Here is a 26,956-nt window from a genome sequence, read left to right on the forward strand (position 1 = left end):
AGGAGTACTAGTGGATAGCAAACAGGACATAAGCCAGCAATGTGCCCTCGCAGCCCAGAAAGCCAACCATATCCTGGACTCCATCAAAAGGTGCATGGCAAGCAGGTCAAGGGAGGTGATACTGCCCCTCTGCTCTGCCCTGGTGAGTCCTCACCTGTAGAACTGTATCCAGATGTGGAGTCCTCTTGGTACAGGAGAGGCATAGACATGTTGGAGTCTATCTGGAGGAGGGCCACAAAAACAAACCAAGAGATGGAACACCACCTCGACAAGGACAGGCTGAGAGCTTGGGTTGTTCAACCTGGAGAAGAGAAAGCTCCAAGGCGACCTGCTAGCACCCTTTCAGTATCAATAAAGATTTATTTAGGTGATGGCTGAATCAAACACTAGTATGACTGTGCATTAGCACGAGAGTTGATGTATTAAAACACCATTTACTACAGAAGTAGAATGAAGTAAAACAGCAATCTAAGAGACTAAACAATGGCTTAACAGTATTATTAATAGAGGCTATTTAGCATAGCACTTGAGACCATGGCATATAAGGAAGAACTCACAGTTCTGACTACAATTTAAGCTCCATGGATACAGACAAGCTACAGAGACAAGATTATATATTCTCCCCATGTAAACCATTATAATTCCATAGCAATGGTAATTGTTTCACAAGTAAAGGTCACAGAAGGGTTGATGTGGAAGACTGGGAGGGCACCTGGAGGGAGATGTACAGTTTAAGACAAATATTACATGTTCAAAGCCTATACTGTTGTAGAACGAGACCTCAGAAAATTGCTGATGCAATGGATTTTTAAACAGTTCCACAAGCACTGTTATTCATTTTTTAAAAAGCCTCTAGCCATCTGTAGCTGCTAATACAAGCTTTCAGCTAGAAAGTTAAAATTTACTTGAATATTTGTCCTTTTTTTTCTTCCAAGCCATTTCAAATTAGATTAACTTAATACACACAAACCTGGTAAAGAAGTCTGAGGCTTTTTGTTTGCTTAATAACAAAAGAGTAGGAAAACAGGTACAATTTTTGAGCTATTTTGGAAACAATTCTCACAGTAAGAATGAGAAAAAAGGAGAACCATGTGCATGTTTCAGGCACTATAACCTAGACAGCCCCATGTACATACTCCGTATCAGAACATAAATAACCTTTGTGTATCTCTGAAATTTTCAGCAAGACAGAGTGACATTTAAGAAAGTTCATTAAAAAATTAGAGAACGATAAGAATGAATGACAGATGAAGACAAAACAGCACTAGAAGTTATGTAACAAAACCTTTTTTTTTTTTTTTTTTTTTAAATCAGACAAGTTTCATGCAGATCTAGCATTCTTTGAAAGCACCTATGTGGAAAACCAATCACTGCTTGAACTATTGAGTATGTCAGAAACACAGAGCATCACAAAATATTTTCAAGACCAAAATCTATTAAATCATTTAATTCTCACAGGATGTGAGAGAAACTCCACTGCTTGAACCAACTTAAGTACAAAATTTCTAGCTTGCAGTACTCATCTGGAACAATACTGCACCTACAACGTACTGGACAAGATGACCTCAGAGGTCTCCACATCTCTAATTTCTTCAGCTCAGTAAATAAACATGAACCTAATCAGTACAGGTATAGTGTTTATCTAAGCAATAATGTTTATAAATGGAGTACACAAGGGAATCAACTGCTTTCATGCTGCTGATTAAACAAGATCAGAGTGCTTTAAAACAGGCTTTCGAGTTTTAATTTGCAGGACTTTATATGAATTTACATTGTAATAACCTGCTTATAACCTTGGACCTCTGAAACAAACCTTCATATGAAATTTCTAATTATTATTATAAAATAAATCTGTTTGCAAAATACAAGAACCAAGGATCTTATTCAAAGTGTGTAAGATTTGCATGCTTCTAACTTGTTTTAAGTCTCTTCAGACACTAGCTTAAAGTAATTTCAAAGATAAAATGTTATCAGTGATTGAAGCTTAAATCTTAGTAATGTTTTAAACTATGCAATACTACTGTATATCTTAAAACTCTGCATTTGATGTATTTCTTCAGATAAATTTAATTTAGTTGTGAAATTAGAGCCAGGTTATCATTTACATCACTACTTTTTTAGACATGTTCTCAGTTTATGACTCTGTACATTTTTTTTCCTTTACCAATCAATTAATCTTTAAAGGCAAATTAAGACATTTCAATACATTTGTAACTTACTACTAGTAGTTCCAATATTTAGGATTTTACGAAGTTGTCTTTCTTTAAATATATGTGCCATTATGAGCTCGTATAGAGGAATGCTTTTCTAGAAAAGCAAACAGGTCACAGATGTAGTCTGAGTGCACTCCCTATAAATGAATGCTTGCCAGATGTGTAAAGCCAGTACCAATATTTCTATTTTAAGATATAATATTATGTCTACTCAAGATATAAACTCCTTTCACCCTTTTTGTTTTCTGATTTTTTTTAATTTTTTTTTTTTCTTGACTAACAGTCTAGAGAGAAGCATTTACTCTTTCCTCTAGAAAGAAGAACAAAAGCACAAACTGCTAATGGCAAATGAATGAGAAAAACCACAATTGGGCTTCTCAATCCACACATGAACTTGCATAGCAAGCAGGACCACAGAAATAGCCAGCCTTACCAGAGGTCTCATGGCTTGCCATCGGAGTGCATTGCAGACAGTCATTACCATCAGGTGTTGTGCAATCTATGATTCTAGAATACTACTGAGGAATTCTCTAGGCTGTAACTACATTTGATATCCAAGTACACTGACATTATTTAAAATGTTCAAGTATATTGCAGCCCCCAAGGCACCTGCTGTTCACAAGTTCCATCCACTTAAGACAAAGTTCCTTCCACTTAAGACAGGTGTGAATGGAATCATTCAGGCAGAAGAACAGCATTGAGAGCATGTGTGGCATCACTGAGCTGGAAGAGATATTCAGATATGTTCCTTGCTAACATCTGACAATCACTGCAAAAAAAATACCCTCTCATACTAGATCAGAAATTTTACTTTTTTAAATTCAAGAAATGCATGCACTTTCATATTATACTTTTCCTTTTTTTTTTCAGGTAGTTCTTTAGATATACTCTTGATTTTTTTCTTTTAACTCACTAAGTGAAAATTATAACAACCTACTTTTTTCCTATTTTTCTCTTACTGAAATTATTTTCTCCTTCTTCGCTTCTGCTTCTTCACTGTCTTATTTTCACTCCACTATTTTTTTTTTTTGTTCCAAATTTCCATTATCCAATCATCCATAACACTTGAGAATATATAAAATTAACAATGTCTGTTAGCAAAATTGAGATCAGAAATGTAAGCTGAAGATTTAAATTTAAGGAAAGCTGCAGCTAGAAATGCAGCATGATTTTGCATTTTGAAAAAGAAATCTACAGTAAGGGTACTAGAAATCCTACAAAACAAAGAATCACCAAATACTGCAAAAAGAGCTTAAGAATACATTTGTAAGTAGACAGCTCCAAGTCAAGTAGACTAAGGCAGCAATACCATCACTTCTACATTTTCTTTTACAAAGAAGAGACAAAGAAAAAATCTCTACAAAAATAAAGACTGGCAAAAAAAAAAAAAAAAAAAAAAAAGCCTTTAACTGAAAACAAACAGAATAATACTTTCCTTAAGATACTGTATTTTTGTTACGCGGTGCCGTGCGTCCTGTTCGTCCCCGGGTATCCGCAGCTGGACCAGATGCCAACACAACAAGGGAGTGCGTGGCAAAAGGCATTTTATTAAAACAAACAGACCCTTATATAACTTTTGGTATAGAACCTGCTAGAAAGTGGGCAGGGCTAATCCCGCCCATCATGAATATTAACTAAGGAGGAGGGACCTGTCCCGTCACATCCCGTGACCCCACCTACCGCCTAATACACTACATATTTTATAGACATGGACTTTAGCTGTAAGTTTAGGAGATTGACTTGAGTATATACATTGACTTGGAGAGAAGGGAAGCCATCTAAAGTGACCTGGACAGGCTGAAGAAGTGGGCCCATGAGAACCTAATGAGGTTCCACACAGCCTAGTGCAAGGTGTTGCACTTGGGCCTGGGCAATCCCAGGTATTTATACAAACTGGGGGAATCATGGATTATGCGGAGCCTATTCTGTTCCCCATCCCTATCTACCAGCACAAGGGGCTGTGTGCCCAGGGAGCAACTAGTCTTACTATTAAAGACTGAGGCAAAGAAAGTATTAAGTACCTCAACCTTATCTTGATGCTCGGTCACCATGTTGCCCACAGCATCCAACAAGGGATGGAGATTCTCCCTTGCTCTTCTCTTACTGTTCATGTACTTACAGAATTATTATCTTAAATAGATGTAAGAAGTCAACCTCACTGTAAAGTGAATTTGGCACTGTTTTCTTGAATAAGAAAATAAGTAGCACAGAAATGAAGAAGAAACCATAAAACACAATGAACTGAAACTAATCATAGCCACATGTCATTAACATACATGTTTTTAAGTGCATTGCGCTAAACAATTCCACAGTACAAACGTATTAAAACTGAGGAGATACTCATACAGAAGAATTTGCAAAGTAATATCAGAAACAGAAAATCTTTGCCTACCTCCAGGGTAACTAAAAAGTATAATTATGGTTTTCCAAGGAATATTGCTATATAAGTTATGATTTTCAAAAGAAATAGACTGTTGATACGATCATATTTATTTGTAAGGCACAATTAAGTCTATCAGCATAACACCACAATACTGATTAGTGGTCATAAGACTGTAATTTAAAAACAAAAGAACACTTACAGTTCAGATTCAGTTTTCCTTGAAGTGCAATACAAACCCTAAAATGTTACTGTAATGATCAATGTTTTTAAAGGCTTGACTCGGACATAAATGCGGAATGCACAGACATTAAGAACCATTATTTTCCACTGTTTACAGTATTTTATCACTACAAAGTGCCCAAACACAACAGTCTGTTCTTATTGCTGTAATATGGTCTGTCAGCTTGTGGTAGCTGTCTCTCCTATTTTTTTCCCTCCACTCAGAGCATAAGACTTTGAAAGCTTTCACTGACAGATTGCCTATTTGACAGCAGTAGCATACTGGTATGTATGAAACCAAAACTTAAGTCTGCATTTGGAGTCAAATTAAAATTTGAGCAACTGTGCCAGTTGGAACATCTGTGTAAACCTAAATTTTCTGCTGACAAACAACCATACCATCAGCTGCAGAATTCACAGAGCACCTTACCAAGTGAGGTCTTGAAGACCAAAAACAAAACCCACATCTGACCATGGAGCAGACTACAATGTTTAAGATACTTATCCTGAGTTTCTTTCATATACAATGGAGATTCATATGACCTACTGAAATTACTTATGTCCTGGAAATAGCATAGAACAGATGTCTAAAATAAGTCAGCAAAATAAGGCAAACTGTCCTATAATTGTCCCTTTGCGCCCATTAGCTAAAAAAGGATACAACGATTAACAGTTATAGATACATCCAGCTGAGTCAAATGCCATGACATTTTATAGTACTTTATATCTCAAGAAACACTTCTGATAATCCAGCAGAAGTGCCTCTATACCAATGCACGCAGCATGGGAAATAAGCAAGACAAAGAAGCCATGGTGCAATTAGAAAATTATCACCTAATTGCCACCACAGAAATGTGGTGGGATGAACAGTACAACAGTAAAGGATGGGTGATAAAAAATTCCTATGCTCATTTCCACCTCTGGGTTTGTCCTCAGTACTTTAAGAATGCCATACAGCTTCTTCTCTATGCTCACTTAGCCACGAAGTGGAGAAACCACCTTCTTTCACATTTGGAAGTCAGTAACAGATTTACAAAGCTTAATTTCTGTAGGCACGCATTGCTGAATATGAAATATATTCTGGGTTTATAATACTTGAAGTGACCCCCCACAATATTAGAGTAACTAACTTTCTATAGAAATCCCATCTTTCATGCCTTGAGAAAATAGATAGTTTGAAGGAAAAGGAGACTTGATGAAGTTTGAGGTTAATTTAAACAGCAGTAGGTGTATGAAATGTCTGAGGAATATGTAATGTTAAATTTCTGGCAGGAATTGATTAATAGAGGAGTGAGTGGTGAAAGGAGTATGATTAATAGCTTCACATGACTAATTCATTAGATTGCATATGATGCTGTTACATATTGCCTTGCAGGATCCCTTGGAATAGAGGCACATTTTTTATTCTGAAGAAAGTGCTGTGCCATGCAGTTTTCTGCTGCAATTGCTATGCATACCAGCTGTGACAAGTATAGTCTGGTATTTGGGAACTTTTCTTTGCCTCAGTCTCCTATAGCAAGGATGCTCAAGATACAGCTACTTCCCAGGAGGAGCTTACTCTACTGGAGCTTCCAATGAGAGCATTACTGTGGCTACATGCTAACATCTTTCACTGAATAACTGATACAGAAGTGCAAAATAGGATCCAACGCTCAACAAAAATCAGTAGATTCCATTTTAATCCAAATCTAAACCCATAGATCCTCCCAGAGACTGTTTAACTGTAGCCAAAGTAAGGAGGAGGTAGCTGTTGTCACAGAATATGTTACATCCACCTAATGGGTAACTTCATGTGCTTGACCATTTAAAGTTGTCAAGAACTTTATATTTTTCTTTAAATCTTTAGAAGCCAACTAGGTGTCTAACCAAAAGTCTTCCCCTTGTTGCTTACTGTAACACCACATATACTTCCTCACCCCCCTCGCCCTCTATGAAATTAAAACCCCAGAAAACCAGGACTCATTCTGAAGAATTTACTACAGAAACATCCATTATTATTATCACTGTTTCTACTTAGTGGAAAAGCAATAATGAAAATAAGGTTTTCATAGACATGTTTTTACTTTTGGAAAAAATAAATATTTATGTTTTTACAAATATATAAATATATCAGTTTCATGCACAGATAGAAAACATTCAAAGTGTGTCAGGAATCCGGATAAAAATGGTTCCAATTAATTGGCAAAAATACTAATAGAACAATAATTTGAAGTTATTTAACATTCTTTGACTAGATGCTCAAGCAATCACTACATTATGAATGAATAATTTTTTGCTCATTTAAAAAGAAAATCAATATGATGCTTATGGAGAAAAAGCTCTCCAAAGTCTCAGAATACATGTAAAGAGGTAGTGCACTGAATATGAAACAAGTTATAAACCAGCAGAAAAATCATTAAGAGAAGTAAAAGACACCAGAATGTAGCCATTATCAAAGCTGAAGTTAAATAGGAAAGGGACTTAGTGCCTTGTGTTTCTTTGCTAAGTTAGAAATGAAAGTAAAAGATTAAGTAAGTGCATTTCTAGGTGGAAAAAACAGATGTGGTGTTTCACGAAACAAGTAGAAAATAGAATATGTCTTGCAAACCAGAAAGAGGTAATGATACAGCACCACAGTACAAAGATGCAACAGCAACTCATATCTAGAGAAGCTGCTCCACAATAACATACATCTGGCTCCAGAGGGAGGCTGGGACAAGAACACAAAGGCTCAACAACACTTCACGCATTAGCCAAGGTTCAAACACAGTGGAAGAAAGCTAAAGTTCCATCTATATATTAAAGAGTAAACGAGAAAAAACATGGAATCCTTATGAGTTAAAAAGGACCTTTATAGATCATCTAAGGAACTATAATTTATAAGGGCATGTAGTAACAGGACAAGGATAAATGGTTTTAAACTGGAAGAGGGCAGATTTAGACTAGATATCGAGAAGAAATTCTTTACTGTGAAGGAAGTGGGACACTAGAACAGGTTGCCCAGGGAGGTTCGAGTGCCCCCTTCCTGGAAGAATTCAAGGCCAGGCTAAATGAAGAACCTGGTCTAAGAGAAGATGTCCCTGACTATAGCAAGGAGTTTGAAATTAGATGATCTAAAAGGTCCCTACCAACCCAAACCATTCTATGACCTAGTCCAACTCCCCTAGAATGGAGATATCCACAGGTGGATCAGTTTGCTCAGAACACCCATCAGCCTGGCCTTGAACATCTCCACATACAGGGTCTCCATTAAAATATTATTAATGATAGTCTAAGGCAGATAAAAACAACATCACTTTTAATTAAAAAAATATATCAAGCTATTTCCTTTGTAGGAAGTATCAAGTTATTTACTTAGCACCCTGCTTAGCAACTGTCATCTTACTGCATGGTATTTCAGTTAAAAGGACTCAGAAAAAGTGATACATAGTAAGTAAATTAAGATACTGATAAATAATCAGAAGGTTCATTTTTAGCAGGATTTCAGAGTTCTAATTAACATTTTATCAAATACTTGAAAGGATATACAAATTAATCACTAATAACATTCATAAATTATATGAGAAATAGGGAAATGAATGAAGAGGACAGACCACTAATGTGAAATGATCTGGACTGCTTGACATATTGGGCACAAGTCAAGAATGAGTGCCACAACAACTGACACACATAGTAGGGAAGTCAGAGGACCCCATAGAAAAGAGTCTGAAATGGTTTTGGGGGATTTACTAGTAAAGAGCAGTTAAAGTGTTCCATGTAGCATTTAAGAGGCACTGCATTGTACAACACTACGAGCATTTACTGGATATCTGCCATGAAGGGGAACAAGAAAATAAACCTTGTTGTCTTGAGCTAGCCCAAGTGAATTAGCTTTCACTTTCAATGCACTGGCTGGCTGCCCTGCACTCCTGATGCCGTATGGAAGAGTTGAATGATCATAACTAAAAGATAGCTGATTCTGCCTTAATCATGTGAAGAAGGCTTTATACCAAAACTTATGACAAACTACTTCAGAGAGCAGGTTATAAGCTGTCTATGCTGTGCAATTCAGAAAGATGTTTTAAATAAAAATAAATTTCTGTAAAAATACAGCTTCATCTATACAGTACTTTTTAAAAAAGTGGGTAAATCTCAGAGCTACGTATTCCAATCACATAGCAGTGTTATGCAGCTACACAGCTTTCCTTACCTCAGTTTCTATGCCTTAAGAAGCATTATGTGAAGACACTGGCTTAATTGCAAGCTAGCTGGAGTATTTCTTCATGCAGTAACAACTGAAGCTCTGTAGCGGACGTTCCTGTAAGAGCTGCCTGCACCTTTTCACTTTGTATTGTGTGGTGACAATTTCACTTTCTATTATACGTTCATGTACCATGACACAAATTTAAAAAACAATCTGAAAAAAATCAATTCTATCCACTCCAAAGATTAATCCAACAGCACTTGGATACAACACACATCATGGGAATGTACCAAAGCCTCACTGCTATAAGTCTTGTTTGTCTCCAGCTCTTGGAGAAGTTGTTGCATTTTGTATATTGCATATTGCCATATTGTTGCATAATGCTGAGTTAGCTATACAATCAGCCCCAGTCTGATTTTGCTGAAGAGGAAGCTTTGCAGTAGCTTAACAGGAGCATCCCATATAAAATACAAGCTGTTTGTCAGATCACGCAATACCAGAAGTTACCACCTTTTTATCCACCATACTCCCAATTAAGTCCAACACTGGTTGGCAAATCACAGCATCACAGATGCCACACACTGGTGTGAACTGAAATTTAGGGAAGGTACAGACAACTGAACATATATCCTACATTCCAGGACTGCACTGCATATATTAAGCTACACACAGAAAATCCTTGAGTCTGCACAATATAGATTTGTATTACATTTGCAAATCTACCTGAAACATCTCAGACCAAAAACCTGCATTTGTAAGAGGACAAATTAAAACAGCTGTAAATACAACATTATACTCAACTTTGATAATATTCTGCTGGGGGTGATATAGATGGAAAAGAAGCATAGAAGATAAGTAATAAACTTTAAGTAACAAAAATTGTGTTTGTGGACAGAGCATTTGAATCAGCCTCAAAGAATCATAATTACTTTTAGTCAAAACAGGATAAATCTTTAAAATAAATAAATAAATAAATAAATGAAAATTAGAATATTAAACCATCATAGTCAAGTCACAAAAGAAACATCAGAACTGCTATACACACAATGTTTTGTACAGACAATCCATCTCTGAAGGCAAATAATTCTATTCTCTCTTCTGCTCACCTCACATTTGACCTCGAGCTTATAACCCAGCAGAGCTATCTACAGCTCTGAGTGACCTACTAATCAGGAAAGTTATGGAGTCACAACTTCAAGATTTTTCTATTTTGTATATTTCCTTCAGTATTCTTTTCAGATGGGAATATTTCAGTTCATTGGTCAGGACATTCTCCAGGGCATGGAGAATTGCATGATGTCTCACTGGTTCAAAAGAAGGGAAAAGAACTTCCCTGAAGATAGAAAAATTAATGCCTTAGAAATTGAATGCATTTTCAATTAGTCTGCTCTGTTCTCTAAGTCCATATAACAGGAAAAGAAGTATTGACCTTATCTCTTTCCTTCATTTGGTATTATTTAAATTTCTACAAAAACATGGCACATGAACAAGAACAGAATGAATCATCCAGTAAGCTGGGTTCCTCTTGTAGTAGCAAAAGCACGATGCGCATCCTAGACTCATTCCAAATTCATACTTTTACAAGAATTCCATCATTGTATTTTGATCCTGGAACTAGGCAGAAAATAAACACATCAGAAAGCAGAGAATCTTTCTACAGCTGTTCATCACAGAAAAGCGTTAGTAAAAGAACAAAAACCAGAAACTGGATCTCAGTTCAAGCCACCAAAGAGGATCACTGATAAATCACTAACAGCTTCATGTTAACAAACCAACCATAATTACTATCCAACTATTGTGGTTTTCCCCAGGGTAAACAGCTCAGCACCACACAGGGAACTGGAAATGAAATAGAACTCGAGGAATGAGATGAATTCTACTTACTAATACAGAAAAGGAAAAGAGATTAATAAAAAGCAGCAATGCATATACAATTACTCCCTCCCCCGCTAACCAACACTTGGCAACCCTGGAACAGCAGCCATGTCCAAGCTGTCCACAGCTTTATAACCTTCTGAATACCACATGGTACACAATGACCCTAGGCCTCAACCAAGGACCACCATGACCCCTCCCCACACCATCACAGCAGCAGCTCCACTCTGGTCCTAGGCGTTTTCCCATCACTCAGCAAAAACACTAGTGCGCTATTAATGTCATTTCAGCCGAAACCAAGACACCAACTAGCGTTGAGAGACACATTTGTTGTCCTTCAAAGTACTGCACACACACAAGATGCATCTGGATGCAAACTGGGCATCATTTTCTTCCCTTGTTTCATGTTACTCCAATGTCTAGCAAGATCCTTTCGCACAGTAGGTGGTCTAACTGAAGTCCAGGGATCCAGATGCATTACCAGCACTTAATGAGAATTATTTATAGGGTTTCAAGAAGAGTGAGAGATCAATGGATTCTCCACAAGACAGCTTTATCAAGTCATTAAGTTCAGTGGTTCTAACTAGGATCTCACTAATTAGCTCATAGGCTCCAATGAATCTATTACCTCAGTCAGTCTTTTATCACCATTAACACACACTTTGAAAAGTATGGAGAGTCAAGGTGTTTGAGCTTAGACTTCCCCAGGAAGTAAGTAATTGATAAAATGTCAAGCTAATTCTTATAAGTTATAAATGCTTTCAATGATACATCTATTCATTACATTACATACTCGTGATCAATTCATTTTAAATTAAAATTATTTGTCCAGTAATACCTGCGGTAATCTAAGTAGAACTGCTGTACTGTTGTATATGCAATAATCCTCATTACAAAGACATAATAGGATTTTAAACATTTCTCATACAAACAACATTGGGAAGGCAAATACAGATTTTCTTTTGGCACAGCTTAAAAGTATTTAACAACAGTTCACAGTTCTGACACACAATTTGAAGGCACTGATAATAAAATCCTACTTAATATTTCAATTGTTTACAATTAAAGAAACCACATTCCTACTATGTTTTAGTTGATACTTATAATCAGCCTGTACTCACAGAGCTCCTCTAATCTCCATTGTGTCATTTTTACATTTAAATTGACATCTGCCTGTAGTTACAGTAATTCAGAGGCAGGAAATTGTAGGAATCTTTATTAAATTACCAGTGTTTCTTTTGGGAATATACAGGCTGAATATACAACTTGAAACAGGTTGCCAACACCTTGAGTGTCCTCCAAAACAATTATAACAATGCACTGTTCCTTAGCTAGCAAGTTACAGCAATAAATATGTTGTCAGCCTGCAGCACAATAGCACCAGTTCCAACCCAGAGCAGGATCCTCTTGCCTGTGCCTTGGCAGAGGAAAGCAGCTGCTACACAGGCTAAGCCTCCTGGGTCATTCAAAGCACTGCACTGTGCTAAACAACACGCATCCTAGTTCCCTTTTCCAGAAACTGGAGGAGAATGGAGGAGGAAGCTGTTGGCAACAAAAATAAACTCAGCATGCTCATCTTCTGAAAAAGGTTTCCTGCTTATCTACCAGCATTAAATCTGAAGTGAAACACATGTGGTGAAATAGATAATCTATATTCTGATACCTGTAGAAAAGCCACCACATACAAATGAGATCTTTTAATTTCCAAACAAGATATTTCCTTGCTTTACTAGACAGACTACATTTAATATTTTCACCTTAGATAATTCTCAGATATTCTTTTTCCACTTATGCTATCAAACTACTAGCTATTAAGTATAATTAAATATTTGTATAACACTTCCCACTCTATGCAACTGTCCCTAATCATACATGTTTGGCATACCATTATAAAAAAGTTTTCCTTTCTATGATTTTTGCCACAGTATCATCTGTTTCCAAGCCAAAATACACAACCCCAGTAACAACTCCCTAGTGGAAGTCAGTATGGTGTTCTACTCTTATTAATACTCAGAAGTATTATAAGGACTGCTCCAAAAGTAATACCTTCTACTGTATTATGCTTGCTCACATGTCAGAGACACATAATGATGGTATGACAGTAGGTTGAACCTTCCCATCAATATTCTACAACATTTTATTGCCATGTAACAAATGGCAGCAAAGGGGCAAACTGGCAAAATGCTTTGTAGCAGTGTTTTGCAGCTGCTGATTTGCTCTACCAAGTAGGGTTATTGTACTCTTCATATTTGTTATAACTTCCACTGAAATAAATAAAAGGAATTACTTAAAGAGTAACCTATATAATTTGCTCAAGAACTTATAGGTCTTAAATAGCTATAAAAAGAGCAATACATTCATTATATTAGTAAGGAGACTGTAGTATGCAGGTAGTTCACTTCTGCTTCTCCCATGGTATTCTATGCCTTGCATACACTGCTGTATTTAAGAGCAGACAGGCAGTTTTACGTAAACAGCAGCATGCTGATTTACGTTCTTTCACATACTTCAGGCACAACCTACAGCTACCAAACCTTGTTAGAAAAGGTAATTGAGAGGTTTGTCAATACAATCAGGCTACTGGGGAATGTTTTCAAGGATGAAACCTCAGAAAAAAAGCCCTGACACTTCATGAGGCAACTATAGGTTACACAGTAAAAAAGTAATTTTGCTGTAAGCAATAAATTTACTGAACACAGTTCAACAGGAGAAAATATTAAGGTAGATGAATAAAGTATAAGGGTTCAGGAAAAAATCATCTTCAGGCAAAGTTGTTCTGTAACTGCTCATGGCAAGATACCTCCTATCACCTTATCTCTAACTAGAAAAGCCAGAAGGTTTTCTAGCATGTATAATTAGCAGTTTGTTATTGCCTTTGACACAAGTGATTAACAGCAGATTCTCTGTAGTATTTCTAACTTATTTAATACAGTTTTACTTTCATACCAGATTTTCCTTTCACTACTTCTAGCACTTAGAATATATGCTAGATAAGAATGGCAATCTGGTCTTCACTGCTCCTTTAATTCCCTCACGGAGCATCTGACCTTCCTTTGATCTTGTCTCTATACTTGCTCTGTTGGAGATTCAGGAATGTGTAAATTGTCCACAGCCTTTAGTAAGGCCTGCTAACCACAACCACTTCCTCACAGTTGTGTGTTTTGAGACAAGTCCCTAGAGGTACCCATATACATACCTTTCAGGTCCTGGACACCATCTTTTGGACAACATATTCACAGCAGTTATTCCCCTTCTGAACAGCACATTACTTAGTTTCACATAAAACTCTGCTCCCTCAATAGCACAAAATTTGCAATTGAAAAACGTAATGTGAAATACCATCACAAAGTGTTAAGGGACAATGAACAAACGTTTGTTATTAACCAAGTCCTTTCAGTTCAATGATTTGAGCACTTGATCACTGGTCCAAAACCTTAAAGTCCAGAAATTAAAAAAGCTGAGGATCTGAAGTGTCTTGAAAGCACATGTACTTCATACAGAATACTTTCATAACCTGAAGATTTTCAAGAAGCAATACAGAAAGTAATTAAGATGTAGGCCCTTCAGTGGCGGCAAGTACAGCAAGAATAAAGCATTAGGCAATCTTTGGCACTCTGCTTTGCATGGTCACATGACAGTTCTATATCAAATTTAATATTAGCTTGGAATTGGCATACTGGCAGTTAGATAACAAGTCCAGTTGTACATCAAAATTAAACAGGATTTTAAAACATTCAAAAAACACAGAAAATACATTTACTGTAATCTTGAAACCAAGCAGTTACACAGTTTATCAAAGAGACTGCACCAATATAAAGCAACACACTTCCTATGAGTTTCTACATCTGACAGCCAGCATCCATATCCTAAGCATGACTGTAGTGACTACTTGCTCTTCAGATTTTTTCACCTGTTTATGAAGTGTGATAGGATACATACTTTTTAAAGTCTGTCAAAGTTGTTCCTTCTGCAAAGTGAACTGTTCAAATTACTTACAGCTCTCTTTAGAACCATTATCTCCACGTTAACAGACTGTCAAAGAATTTGAAGGCATAGGAGAGGCTAGCCACTTTCAATCTTTGTTTTTACAGACTTAAGTTGCTTCAGATTCATGCAACTGAAACTTCGGAACATAAAATTTAATTCTGAAAATTAATTTTGGAATTTTTTGTACAAACTAAGGTCTGTTTTGCCTTCAAAAGTTGCATTATGAGCTTTTTTTTTTTTTTTTTCCCCCTTCAGATGAACTGGTTTTGGAAAAAGCTTATTAGGGATATTTATTTTATACCAACACTGAATGTGCTTAATCTAATCATTCCATCACTATTCCCTAGTTAAATGCAGTTAGCCTCATAATTACTCACCGTGCCTCAGTAAAACTCAGCAACGTCAACTCCCTATGACAATAGCTGAAGTAAATGCCTGCAGAACCTGTATAGCTGTTTAAATAATTCATGTAATTCTATAAGCTTCTCATTATCTCCCCATATGGCAGATGGAAAACACTGTAAAATTACCTTTTGTTTTCAAAAACAACCTGTGAACGCCTCAAGATAAGAAACAAAGCCATGTCTCAGACGCTCTACAAAGCAATAGTTGAACGGATCTACTTAGTATAAAGCTTAAAGCCCAACAGTGTAGGGCAACTTCAGGACGACTAGCACAACTATTCACACTGCAAAGCAGCAGTTAAAGCGGAATTCAATCTCAGACTTCATAAATCTGCATCTCGAACATCGGAACTACTGGTGCCACCCATCATCTACACTGAGAACAGTCTTCATGTCAATCTCCTATTTGCAACGGTTCTTGTATGTTCCCCCTATCGTTTTGTACAATAGAAATCAATACAACAGATTTTCGTGCATCTTTGATAGATTATTCCTGCTGTCTCCTAACTGACTTGCCACTCCCCGGGACATCTCTGAAGTACTGCTTTTGAAAGCAATGCTTAAGCGGCAACAAATAAACACCAAGCAAGGAACACCTACAACATATTTCATTAAATCTTATTTTACAAAATCCCCAGGCATAAGTCCACACAGCCTACTTTTCAAGTAGTGTAATACGTGGTATATCAGCAGGCTATACTTAATGAATTTAGTCTCAACACATATCCCAAAGGTAAATAAATAAATAAATAAATCCAACAAGAATTACTTCCACTACCACAAACACTGACTTCAGGATAGAACCTTGTTCAACAGACTCCTGCAGGAACATAAGCAAAAAAAAAAAAAAACAAAACAAAAAACAAACAAACTACCCCGAACAATTTTCAGATGCATTTTAAAGCAAGGGCCAACAGACAGATCTCTGTTAGGGATATCTAAAGTTAAATGAGCTTCAGTACTTTCTGCCAGTAAACAGCTCGGAACAGAGACTACAGTTAAAACAGACAATCCCACCTGCCTAAAGCAAGAAATTTTGCCGTTCCTACTCAAAGGCCACATGTTCTGTAACAATTCTATAGCACGGTCTCCACACCTTACCTTGACTCGTGGCCATCTCAGCAGGTTTTGTCCTGTTCTGCCCACCAGCCGATGGTTAGCTGAACGGCCCGTACCCTTCAACTGAGCTCAGGGAAGACTGCACGCGGTAAAAAGGCTCCACCACATTATGAAGTCACAAGTCCCAAGCACGGGGCGTAGTCACTGCGTAACAAACAGCTGCTCTGCGTCAAGAAGCAGCATCAGGAGAACAACTCCATGAAAGCCCTGTTTGTGGAGAGCCCTTTCAGCAGCTCTCGTTGCTGCAAAGATCTACCAGAGGACGGGCACAGTTTAGACAAAGAACGTGACTGAAAGCAGGTCCTTTGTAACTTTGCTTATGAAAGGCGGCAGGTGTGCTGGACTACTCTTCCCGACCAATTTGCAAAGGGTGTGGGTCTGTCAGGGCAATTAAGATCAATGATGGCACTCGGGACCTGACTCTTTAATCTGCCTTGGGAAAACGGCTGTGCAATTCTTACACTTTACCTGGGAACCAATGAAAAGAAAGCCAGGCTGTAGCAGCAAAGCACGAACAGAAAAAAGGTTCTCGGTGTTTCTCAAGAGCAAGGATCTCTTGTTGTATTTTTCCTGTTTGCTGGTAAAGAATTTCAGATGAGTGATGATTTAACATAGTCTGAAAAATAAACATAGTCTGGAAATAACTAATCCTTTTGACCTCCAGTCCTGAAAGTATATTAGATACATTTTAAAGAAAACATGCATATATTCTGAAATGTATTATTCACTGTAATTAACATTTTATTACTAATTCAAGCTAGATACTAGGAAAAAACTTTACTGCAAGAGTGGTCAGACACTGGAATAGACTTCCTATAGATGCCTGTTAGTGTTCAAGAGGAATTTGGGTAATGCCCTTAATACGATTTTAATTGTTAACCCTGAAGTGTTCAGACAGTTGAACTTGATGTTTGTAGGTCCCTTCCAACTGCACTGTCCCATTCTAACTAAAGCTGTATCTGTTGACTAGAGAAGTAACAACTTCATTTTACGTTTTGATTAAACTAACAATAACATCTTTGTTTCATACATATTTATACTTTTTTTTTCTGCTTTCAGTGCAATTTTGCACATAATAATCAGTAATAGAATATTCTTTCTCAAAGTAGCTTTATTTAGATGAATTTGCTGTAGAGCTTAATTCATATTAAGCTAACTGAAATAGAGGTTTCCTTTTCTAGCTTATTTTTTCTAATTAAGTTCCTGCTTAATCACTTTAGTATAGTTTTGTAACCAGCAATACATCTTTCTGTTACAGAGGCAAATTTATTTCTACTTTTTCTTTCTATTGGCAATTAAAGAGGTTAACTATAATTTATGTGATCTTGTCCTAAGGCTATCAGTAAGGATGAACAGAATATGAAGATACTAGGACACATGTAGCAAGAGAAGGTGACCTGTGATTTCCAAAGACTTTAAATGTTATTTTAAGAATATAAAATATGCTCATTCTGAAAGGAGAAAGAGCCATTTACAACAATGCTACACCTGCATCTTATAGGAAGATACAGTGATAAGTCTCATAAAAGGGTGTGTTTTCGATGCTTCTGATGGTATGGACTAAAAATGAAATACATTGATAGATAATGCACTAGTCAGATGAGTAGTCTGATCAGGTATTACATGGGAGTACATTGCCATACAAAGTCTTCTTTATATGCTGTGACATTTCTCAATCTTCATGGCATATTAGTGGAAGCTTTTGTAAACATGCAATGCAATCTGCAATTCTGTCAGGCCTTTAAACATAGCTGATGCTTGATCATCACATTCAGTCAATAGCACTCACACAAAAAGAAGTCCAGATATCTGCAGTTTAAGAAAATATAGAGGTAGAAAGAGGCCTGCAGAAATATTACTGAGTGTGTTTGTGCACCCAGAGCAGATCTCACTGATTCCCTGTGCAGTCAGTTAAATACAGGCTCAGACAGCAATCAGCGCTGTATGGAGCCTTACCAGCAATTTCATGAAGTGACGTTTCTGAAGCAGGGACCTTTCTAATCAACTAAATGCAAAAAAAAAAAAAAAAAAAAAAAAAAAACCAACCCTGGATATATGGAGTAAGAAAAACATACTATAAACTTTCAGTAGAAAAGATGAAAATGCCAGGAAATGCAAATACAAGAAAGCTAAGCAAAACAGAGCATTTAGAGTTTATGTTCAGATTAAATGGAAATTATATGGAGTGAACCATATTTGATGTGAACTTCTTCACAGGCCTGACCCTGAAGGGCTGCTAGCAGTCCACCTTTACTACTTGCATGCCTATGGACTGAACATTTAAATGGCCAGCTCTTAATTTAACTACAATTCCCATACTGTATGAACTTTAAGTTCCAGTTCCCCCAACTGTGTAATCAAAAGAAAATCTGTGCTTCATTTTAGAAGTTCCTAGTGCTCACAGCTCTGAAGAAAGGAAGGAGAAATTTAACTCAAATGAGCCCTAAGACTTCTGAGGCCAGAAGACAAATAAATATAACTTGTTTGAAAATCATCATATTTAAGTCACTTCTATTTTTGCCTGTGCCATACCAGTTTATGAGATTTGTGCACTCCATAGGAAATTTTCATCTGTACCCTTAAGAGCTCTGAAATAGATGCAGACTATAAAAACAGAAATATCTATATCTCACAAACCTTGTATAAACACAGTGTATGTTCTTGCACCTTATACCCTCAGTTAATACAATTAACTATTACAGATTGCAGTAAAAAAAAAAAAAAATTAAAAAAAAATCACACTCACCCTTTTCCACAAAGCTATTTTTTGTTTCTTTATTTTCCGTCATGTACAAATTTAAAACTACTATTAAATTTATGATTTCTGCCTATGTAAGGGAAAAAATACTTCATTGATGTACAGAATCGGAAAATGCATGCATATATATATATATATGTGCTCATATAAAATGTGTTTGTTTGTCTGTTTGTTTGCCATCAGATAAATAAAATTTGGTTTATAACCTTCTATTTCTGTACGTCCTGAAAGCACAGACTATTTTTTACAACAAAATTAAAAATAGACTTGACTTTGTCTTTTCACCTCCACTGTGCTATTTTAGTTAAGGGAACAGTGCATTTAAGAGAAAGATACAGCCTGTTATGATTGCCCTTGCTATAAGCTGCCTCATGAATGAAAAGCTGAATTTACTCACATAGCTTTAATTATAACACTCACATGAATAATCTCAATAAAAATATATTATTTATTTATTTATTTTCATAATTTGTTCCCTAAAGCCAAGAAGTCTGTCTTCTTTGGCAGAACAAATATATACTAAAGAAGCATTAGTAGATTTGTTATTAATTGTTACTAGTTTCATTGTTATTTCTTTCTTCCATTCAATCCAAAAGAGCTTTGATTAAGAGGATTGTGGGAAAAATATTTTGACAATAAAAACAACCTTCTTAGTAGGTATCTGCCTGCTGGGTAATAATAAGAAATTTATTAAATTTTGGTATCTTAAAAGTGTGATTTGCTACAGTGAATTGTGTTATGGAAATCTATAACAGATCTTATTCTTGGGCAGTTTTAGCATCTGCCACTAATCCTGCTTTATTTAATTTTGTATCAACTTTATCTTCCCTGACTTTGGAATGGTGAGAGTTTACATTGCACACTGAAGACACTTACTTTGAACATATTCCAATCTTTTTAAAGCTGAGCCCAGCTGTTGGTAATTCACTCTTAATACCCCTAAAGTCTTCACTGTGGACACTGACATTGGGCATGTTTCCAACAAACAGATGCTCTTGTAACTCAAAAATTCAGATGTATTGATTCAATTCCAAGTGAAAATTAAGATTTTCAAATGAAAATGTTAAGAAATAAATCCAGACCATTTGCAATAATTCCTTTCATTTAATCACTGTGTGAAAGCTACAGTTTTCAAAAAGATCCCTAAATTCTTTTCTTACAGATGTTGTATGTATGGACCTGAGTTTACTAGCATCAAATTGGAAGCATATTCTGGTAGAAATAATCTTAGCCTTTTATAACGCAGTGCCTCAGTAGAAGGATCTGCAAACCTTCCAAGCATGAGTGGTAAAAATGGATCCAAAACAAATGATGTTAAATCAGTTATGAGTTTGTTGAATCCTTACTACCAAAATCTCAACTACTTTATCTGCACTGAGTTCTATCACACTTCCACTACTATTACTTGTAGACATTTTGGACATTCTTTTAAAAGTCATTGAAACAAAGTTTAATTTATTCAGTCTTTAGTCAAGGGTTTTCTATTTTTATTTCTGCTCACTGTGATTGTTCCAACCTACAACGAAGGTGTTCTTAACAACCCCTAGAGAACTTCTGAGGTGTTTCATGTAAGTTTTTAACTTAACTTTTTATGCACTTGTCTATATAGGCGAGCTGAGCTAACACAGATAAGTCAGTATCTGAGATAATGGATGCTGTGTCAAGTCTCATATATGAAGTCCTACAAAATTTTAAATTAATCTCAAAATTATGCTAGTGGCAGTAGGCGCAGCCTGTAAATTGGATCTATCTCACATCTAGCCTGGCCGATGCCCATAGAGAAGAAACTTCTGTCTGTCATTGCTCTTTGAAACTGCACATGGCAGCCATGTCAGCAAAGGAATGACTCAGTGCTTTGACAAATAAGATATGATCATAACCATGAATGATAGCTGCATTTACAAGATGAACTGAAAGACTGTCAGTTCTTTAGAACATCTAAATCCACAAATAGGCAATTCTTTTTGTTAGGGCATATTCTGAGAATCTGCTAGACTGATGTACATCAAAGTCTGAAAAGAGTCAGTCTATTCACCTTATAGCCTAGGTGTGAAGAAAAGGACATTGGACAGGTCCAGACTCTATTAAGTCACAGATCGAAGTCCTAGACAGCAAACCGGATGACCTATTCTTCATCATTTCTTAACTCTCTTTAGTGTCTAAAATGAATAATTGCCTTCATGTCCTGACAGAAATTATCCATTCACCTAAATGTTCCCTTCTCAGATCTTGTATTTCCTCAGTGCTCTAACTGTAAAGGATACCACCACAGCCATTGCTGTTGCATGCTCCATTGTTTTCAGTGCTTGCCATCCTTCCAGGGAGAAATGAGAAGAAACAAGATAAGGACTGGTGCCTGTATTTTCCTGGTGCAGATTTTTTTTTTTTTTTTGTGGGGGGGGGGGGGGGGAGGGGGGCAGGGTTAGACAGTGGATGACTCAAATCCTGTAATCCCCATCCTGTAATTTGGAAACCAATTTCAGCATACTATTCCAGTACTCAAGATCTGCCTCCATTATATTTTTGGTAGGGAAACATGTTTTGGGATCTTTTTAAAGCATATTTGTCTTCCATACTCTGACAGAAAGATGTGTTTTTGTGTATCAAAAAACACATGCAGCTACCATGGCCAAAAGCCAAGCATGCACATGTATTTGCACCTCCCACTACTGCCCAGCAAAATGGGAACAAATAAGGCAACAGTTGGAAAAACTTGTGGGTATAGAAAGATAAATAGAAAGAAAGAAGAAAAACAAAAAAAACCACAACACACACAGGGAACATGCTCACCAACTCCCACAAGCATACTTATGTCAGACATTTCTTCATGCAATTACCAGCTCTGAAGCTAACACCTCATGCTTTTTCCTCTGCCTCAGCTTTTATTAGTGAGTTTGACATGAGATGTTATGAAACAACTGTTGGTCAATTCAGTTCACCTGCCGTGTGTGTGTCCTCTCCTAGGACGCATCACCCTAAGGGGGCACAACGATGAGAAAAAGAGAAAGCCCTGGTGCTGTATAGACACTGTTCAGCAACAGCCAAACACAGGTGTGTTACAAGGCATTGTCCTAACCACAAATCCAAACCACAGCAACACATGAGCTGCTACGAACAAAGTTAACTTAAATTAAGAATGTCCAGCAAATATATCTTGTGAATACTCATTTACTGGAATTTGTCAGTTTTACTATAAATGCTTGTTTTTTGGTTGTTTTTTTTTTTCGTATTAAGTTTTTACAGTCTTTGCCATTGGTTCCTTACTGATTTCACCTGTGTAGGCTAAGAGACACTAGCCACTAACTATTTTTCAGTTTTTACAGTATTCAGAATTCATCATATAAAGCATTCTAGTACAGTATAAAGTATAACATGGTAGCTAATAGCTGACAATGTCAGATGAAGCATAAGAAATCACTTTACTCCTATCTCTTCAAATAGAGTTTCACATATCATTATATGGCTCCATGTTTCAAACCTTACCATCAAGTCAGCAAGTGGCAGGCAGTGCCTGTGAAACCAAACACCATTCAGATAGAACTGAGTGAAAACTGGAAGTAATGATCACTAACCAATAGAAGGTGTTTAACTTGGTTCTTTGTTTGCTGTCTGTTGTACCATAATGGAAGCAGAAGGAAAAGTCAATAATCTATAATTACCAATGGAACGGTTTGCTTAGTTTTATCTATCCTATTTCCAAGACTGTTTAAAGAATGCTTAGCTAAAACTGAGGAAACAACTTCTGAGACAATGAACAGCGAGGCATGACATTTCTTGTTTCTTTTTTAGTAAAATGAGCTATATTCTAAAATTTTCTCTTTCTTCACTTCATTTGAAGTTCACACTCACCCTAGTTATACCACTACACACATTCTCCCAAGGAATACAAAGAGTAATATTAAATGAAATGTTATACCCTAAAATAGAGTGGCTGTACATGAAATTGTGTTGGTTTTTTTTTTTTGGTTTGTTTTTTTGTTTTTTTGTATTTTTTTTTAAATAAGATAGCCTCTATCAATTCAGTTAATAGAAAATTACATTAGCAGAAATTCTCTTAGAGAATAATTTTTTGTTCCTTACACTAAACAATGTCTCATGCTTATTTTAATAGTCCGTTCTATCAAACACATAAATTCTGACTTATTAGTGTTCACAGTTTCTGTACAATAAAAATGTCCTAATAAGATTTACACTGTTTTAGAAAGTGTGTTTCTCAATAGACATATTTTCATTTAATGCAAGTGTGATTCCTGTACCCATGGTCCTGAAAACTCTTGCCTTAATGTAACATCTTATAAATACACAATAGTAAACTAGCGAAAATAGACTTATGCCATGCCACTTCTAGAATCTTTATTCTGCTACCTCATAAAATCTAACAGTTCAGATTACAACTTAGTAAAGAACAGAATGACTCTAAAATCTAGATTGGCAACTAAACTAACTATGGCTCGTTCAAGAGAATTAGAAATGTAATTAAATTAGGAAAATGGTTAAAATAAAGGTGGCAAAGAAGAGTTGCCAGGATGATAAGGTTATTAAAAATCTCTTTGAAGAAAACTTAAGCTATTGAGTTTTCAGTTCTAACCTTAAGAATCTAACCTAACCTTCTTGCCTTAAGAAAGGGCAAGAACAACACTGAATAATCTATGAAAATCCATGTGCAAGACCCTGTTAAATCCATTTTCTTTTCTTTTAGTTGGTACCTAGAGGAAAAGTCTGCATGCTCTCTGCATATCAGTATGAAGAGATTCTGAAGTTGGTTGGCTCTGTTTGAAATAAAATGTCATGTAAAAATATGAATATAAAATGATTATGGAGTAGCAAATCACTTGCTTTTGAGATAATTTGCCACTGCTTTCAACATCTTCAAGAAACTGTCATCTAGGTAGATCAATTACGCAGCTTTATTGAAATTAAATTTTGTTTAGATCCTGCTTCCTTACTTGAAGGATTTTATAGGCACTTTTATAATTAGTGAGAGCATGAAATAGACAAAGCAGTAAATAAATGAGACGCTGTCCTATGAAGAATCAAAAAAAGTCATGATTACTCTGCTAGGGATTTACTATATGCTCTGTGTCTCTGTTTTCACATGAACCCATTCAAGAAAAATGTACTTTTACTTCAACAGGCAAAAGAACAGGTGAAGGACTTGGGGTTGTCTGTATTTTGTTTTGTGGGAGGCTGTGTTGTATCCTATCATAACTTTATTCTTTTAACTCCTGTTCTAATACAGACAGTAATTATACCCTAGCTAAAATTAGATCATTTTAAATAAACTGCTTTCAAAAAATATGTAAAAGTTTACCTTTCTAAATTTATCTATGATAGCATGTTCCCTTTCCTTAGAGTGGCCTAAGTGAAAAATAAAGGTGTGTTTTAAATTCCTTGAGTAACAAATCTGGTTCTGTAATTAAGATTTTGCAACCCTAAGGACCAGAATTCATGCATTCATGCTGCTAAGTTCTGGCATTGATGTACAACATTAAATTACTAAATTAATCATCGTTACACCAACTACATCATCTACTACAAAAACATGACAAAAAAAAAAAAAAAAGAAAAAAGAAAAATACTCATCATGCACCTATTTTCCCTAGAATTTACATTGCATAATTGTTGACCTCTTCCTCAGCTCATCTCAAGACAAAACACATCATTATATCCAAATTACAGCTGGTTATTGAAAAGTTACTATTGTTCTTTTTAAGCAAAATAGACATATTTTCTACTTATTCAGTTAAATTAGCAGGTTTATTCCCCAAGCAAGCCTGCAACACGTTATACAACAAAAACAAACAGAACAACAACAAAAAACATGAAGAAAATTTTTAAAAGCCTTCTTTGTAATTAAAGTTCATACATTTTAAATCTAAGGGATGATGGAAAAGTAGTAGTTAAGGTTTAGAAACGAACTTAAAGTCTTTTTTGCCTCAGTCTTCACTGATAAGTGTTTCAGCCATACTTCTCATGTCATAGAAGGCAAAGGCAGGTACTAAGAAACAACCACCCAGTGTACAAGACGCTCAATTCAAGGCCATCTAAGGAATACAAAGGTGCCCAATTCCATGGAGTCTGATAAGATGCACCCAAGGATTCTGAAAGAACTGACACATAACACTGTTTGGCCGCCATTCACATTAGAGAAGTCACAGCAGTCCAGTGAAGTTCCCACTGATTGAAAAGTGGAAACATAAGCCCCATTTTTATTAAGGGAAAAAAGGAAGACTCAGGGAACTACATGGAGTAGACGCTCCTAAAAATTATGGTAATACACACAGAAAATAGAAAGGTGATTAATGGTTTATTCACTAAGGGCAAGATGTGCCTGTCAAATCTGGTGGACTTCTGCTACATTTATATCATTGGTAGTTAGTGGAAGAGCAACTGATGTCATCTACTTGGACTCATGCAAAGCATTTTTCATTGTCCTGCATCACAACCTTGTCCCTAAGTTGGATATACACAGATTTGACAGGTACACCACTAGGTGGATAAGGAATTGGCTGGATAGTTGCACTAATAGGCTTGCAGTAAATGGTGTCATGTACTGATGGAGGCCAGTGCAAAATGGTGCTCCTGAGAGATCAGTACTGGAACTAGTATCACTTAACATCTTTGCTGGTAACTTGGACAGTGGGAATGAATGCACACTCAACAAGCATGCAGATGATGCTAACCTGTATAATACAGTTAACACACTACAGGGAAGGGTTGCTATCCAGAGGAAACTTGGCAGCTTTAAGAAGTGAGCATATGCCAGCCTATGAAATTGCACAAAGACAAGCAAAAGGCCCTGCACCTGGATGAGGGCAATCCCAAACATGAATACAGGCTGGATGATGAGGAAATAGAGAGCAACCCTGAGGAGAAAGACTCTAGAGTGCTAATGGATACAAAACTCAACACAAACCAGCGGTGTAAGCATGCAGCCCTGAAAGCCAGTCACATCCTGGGCTGCATCAAAGAAAAAGTGTGGCCAGTAGACTAAGAGAGGTCATTGACCTCTTCTCCATTATTGTGAGATCCCACTTAGAGTAATATGTTTAGCTCTGGAATCCCCTGTGTAAGAAGACATGGATTTGTTGGAGTGAGTCTACAGGAGGCTATGGGGATAATCAGAGGGCTGGAGGACCTCTCCTGGGAAAAAAAGGGAAGAGAAGGCTCTGGGGAGATCATATAGCATCATCTATGATTTCAGTCTGAGTGGTGAGGCACTGGGACAGGTTGTTCTGAGAAGTTGTGGATGCCCCACCCTTGGAGGTGTTCAAAGCTGGGCTGGATGGAGCCCTGTGCAGCCTGGTCTAACAGAAGGGGTCTCCGCCCACAGCAGTGGTGTTGAAATTAGATGGCGACCCTACCAACCCAAGCAATGCTATGAACTAACTACTTAGTCATATTAAGCTTCCTCCGTTGTGAAGTATGCTCAGTTGAAAAAAAAAAAAAAAAAGTGTCAAAATAGAGCCTTCAAATAATAAATAAATAATTATACTGTAAGAAAGCATGTATAAAGAAATGCAGCATATCTTTAAAAGTTATTTGCACTATAACTCTGAGAGCATTATTTTTATTGTAAAATACTGAAGGCCAATCTTTAGCTTCAGACCCCACGAAGACTTCTAGTAGCACTGAATTTCAAAGTGATCACAAATCAGGGGTTGAATCCCAGATAGTGTTACAAATAAATTTCGCTGTAAGCATCTTCACTTTACCCTGTCACTATGGTATGTTCATATTAAATTCAGCATTTACTTTATTGGGAAAAAATGCATTCTTTGCCTTAGAACTGATAAAATATTGTCTACCTGAGTTGCAGATGCTGCAATACTTCAT

The 26,956-nt window shown here is 36.5% G+C and overlaps 1 long non-coding RNA gene across 2 annotated transcripts in view; it reads right to left on the reverse strand.

Annotated features, from left to right (window-relative positions):
- Positions 1-16,454, reverse strand: part of LOC116652899 — a 131,579-nt gene extending 115,125 nt beyond the window's left edge. For both annotated transcript variants that reach the window (XR_004306098.1, XR_004306097.1), the window contains exon 1: positions 16,345-16,454. This is a non-coding gene — a long non-coding RNA (uncharacterized LOC116652899). The remainder of the gene's footprint in view (positions 1-16,344) is intronic.
- Between the last annotated feature and the right edge of the window lie 10,502 nt (positions 16,455-26,956).

Source organism: Coturnix japonica, chromosome 2 (assembly GCF_001577835.2).
Source record: "Coturnix japonica isolate 7356 chromosome 2, Coturnix japonica 2.1, whole genome shotgun sequence".
Classification (NCBI taxonomy): domain Eukaryota; kingdom Metazoa; phylum Chordata; class Aves; order Galliformes; family Phasianidae; genus Coturnix; species Coturnix japonica.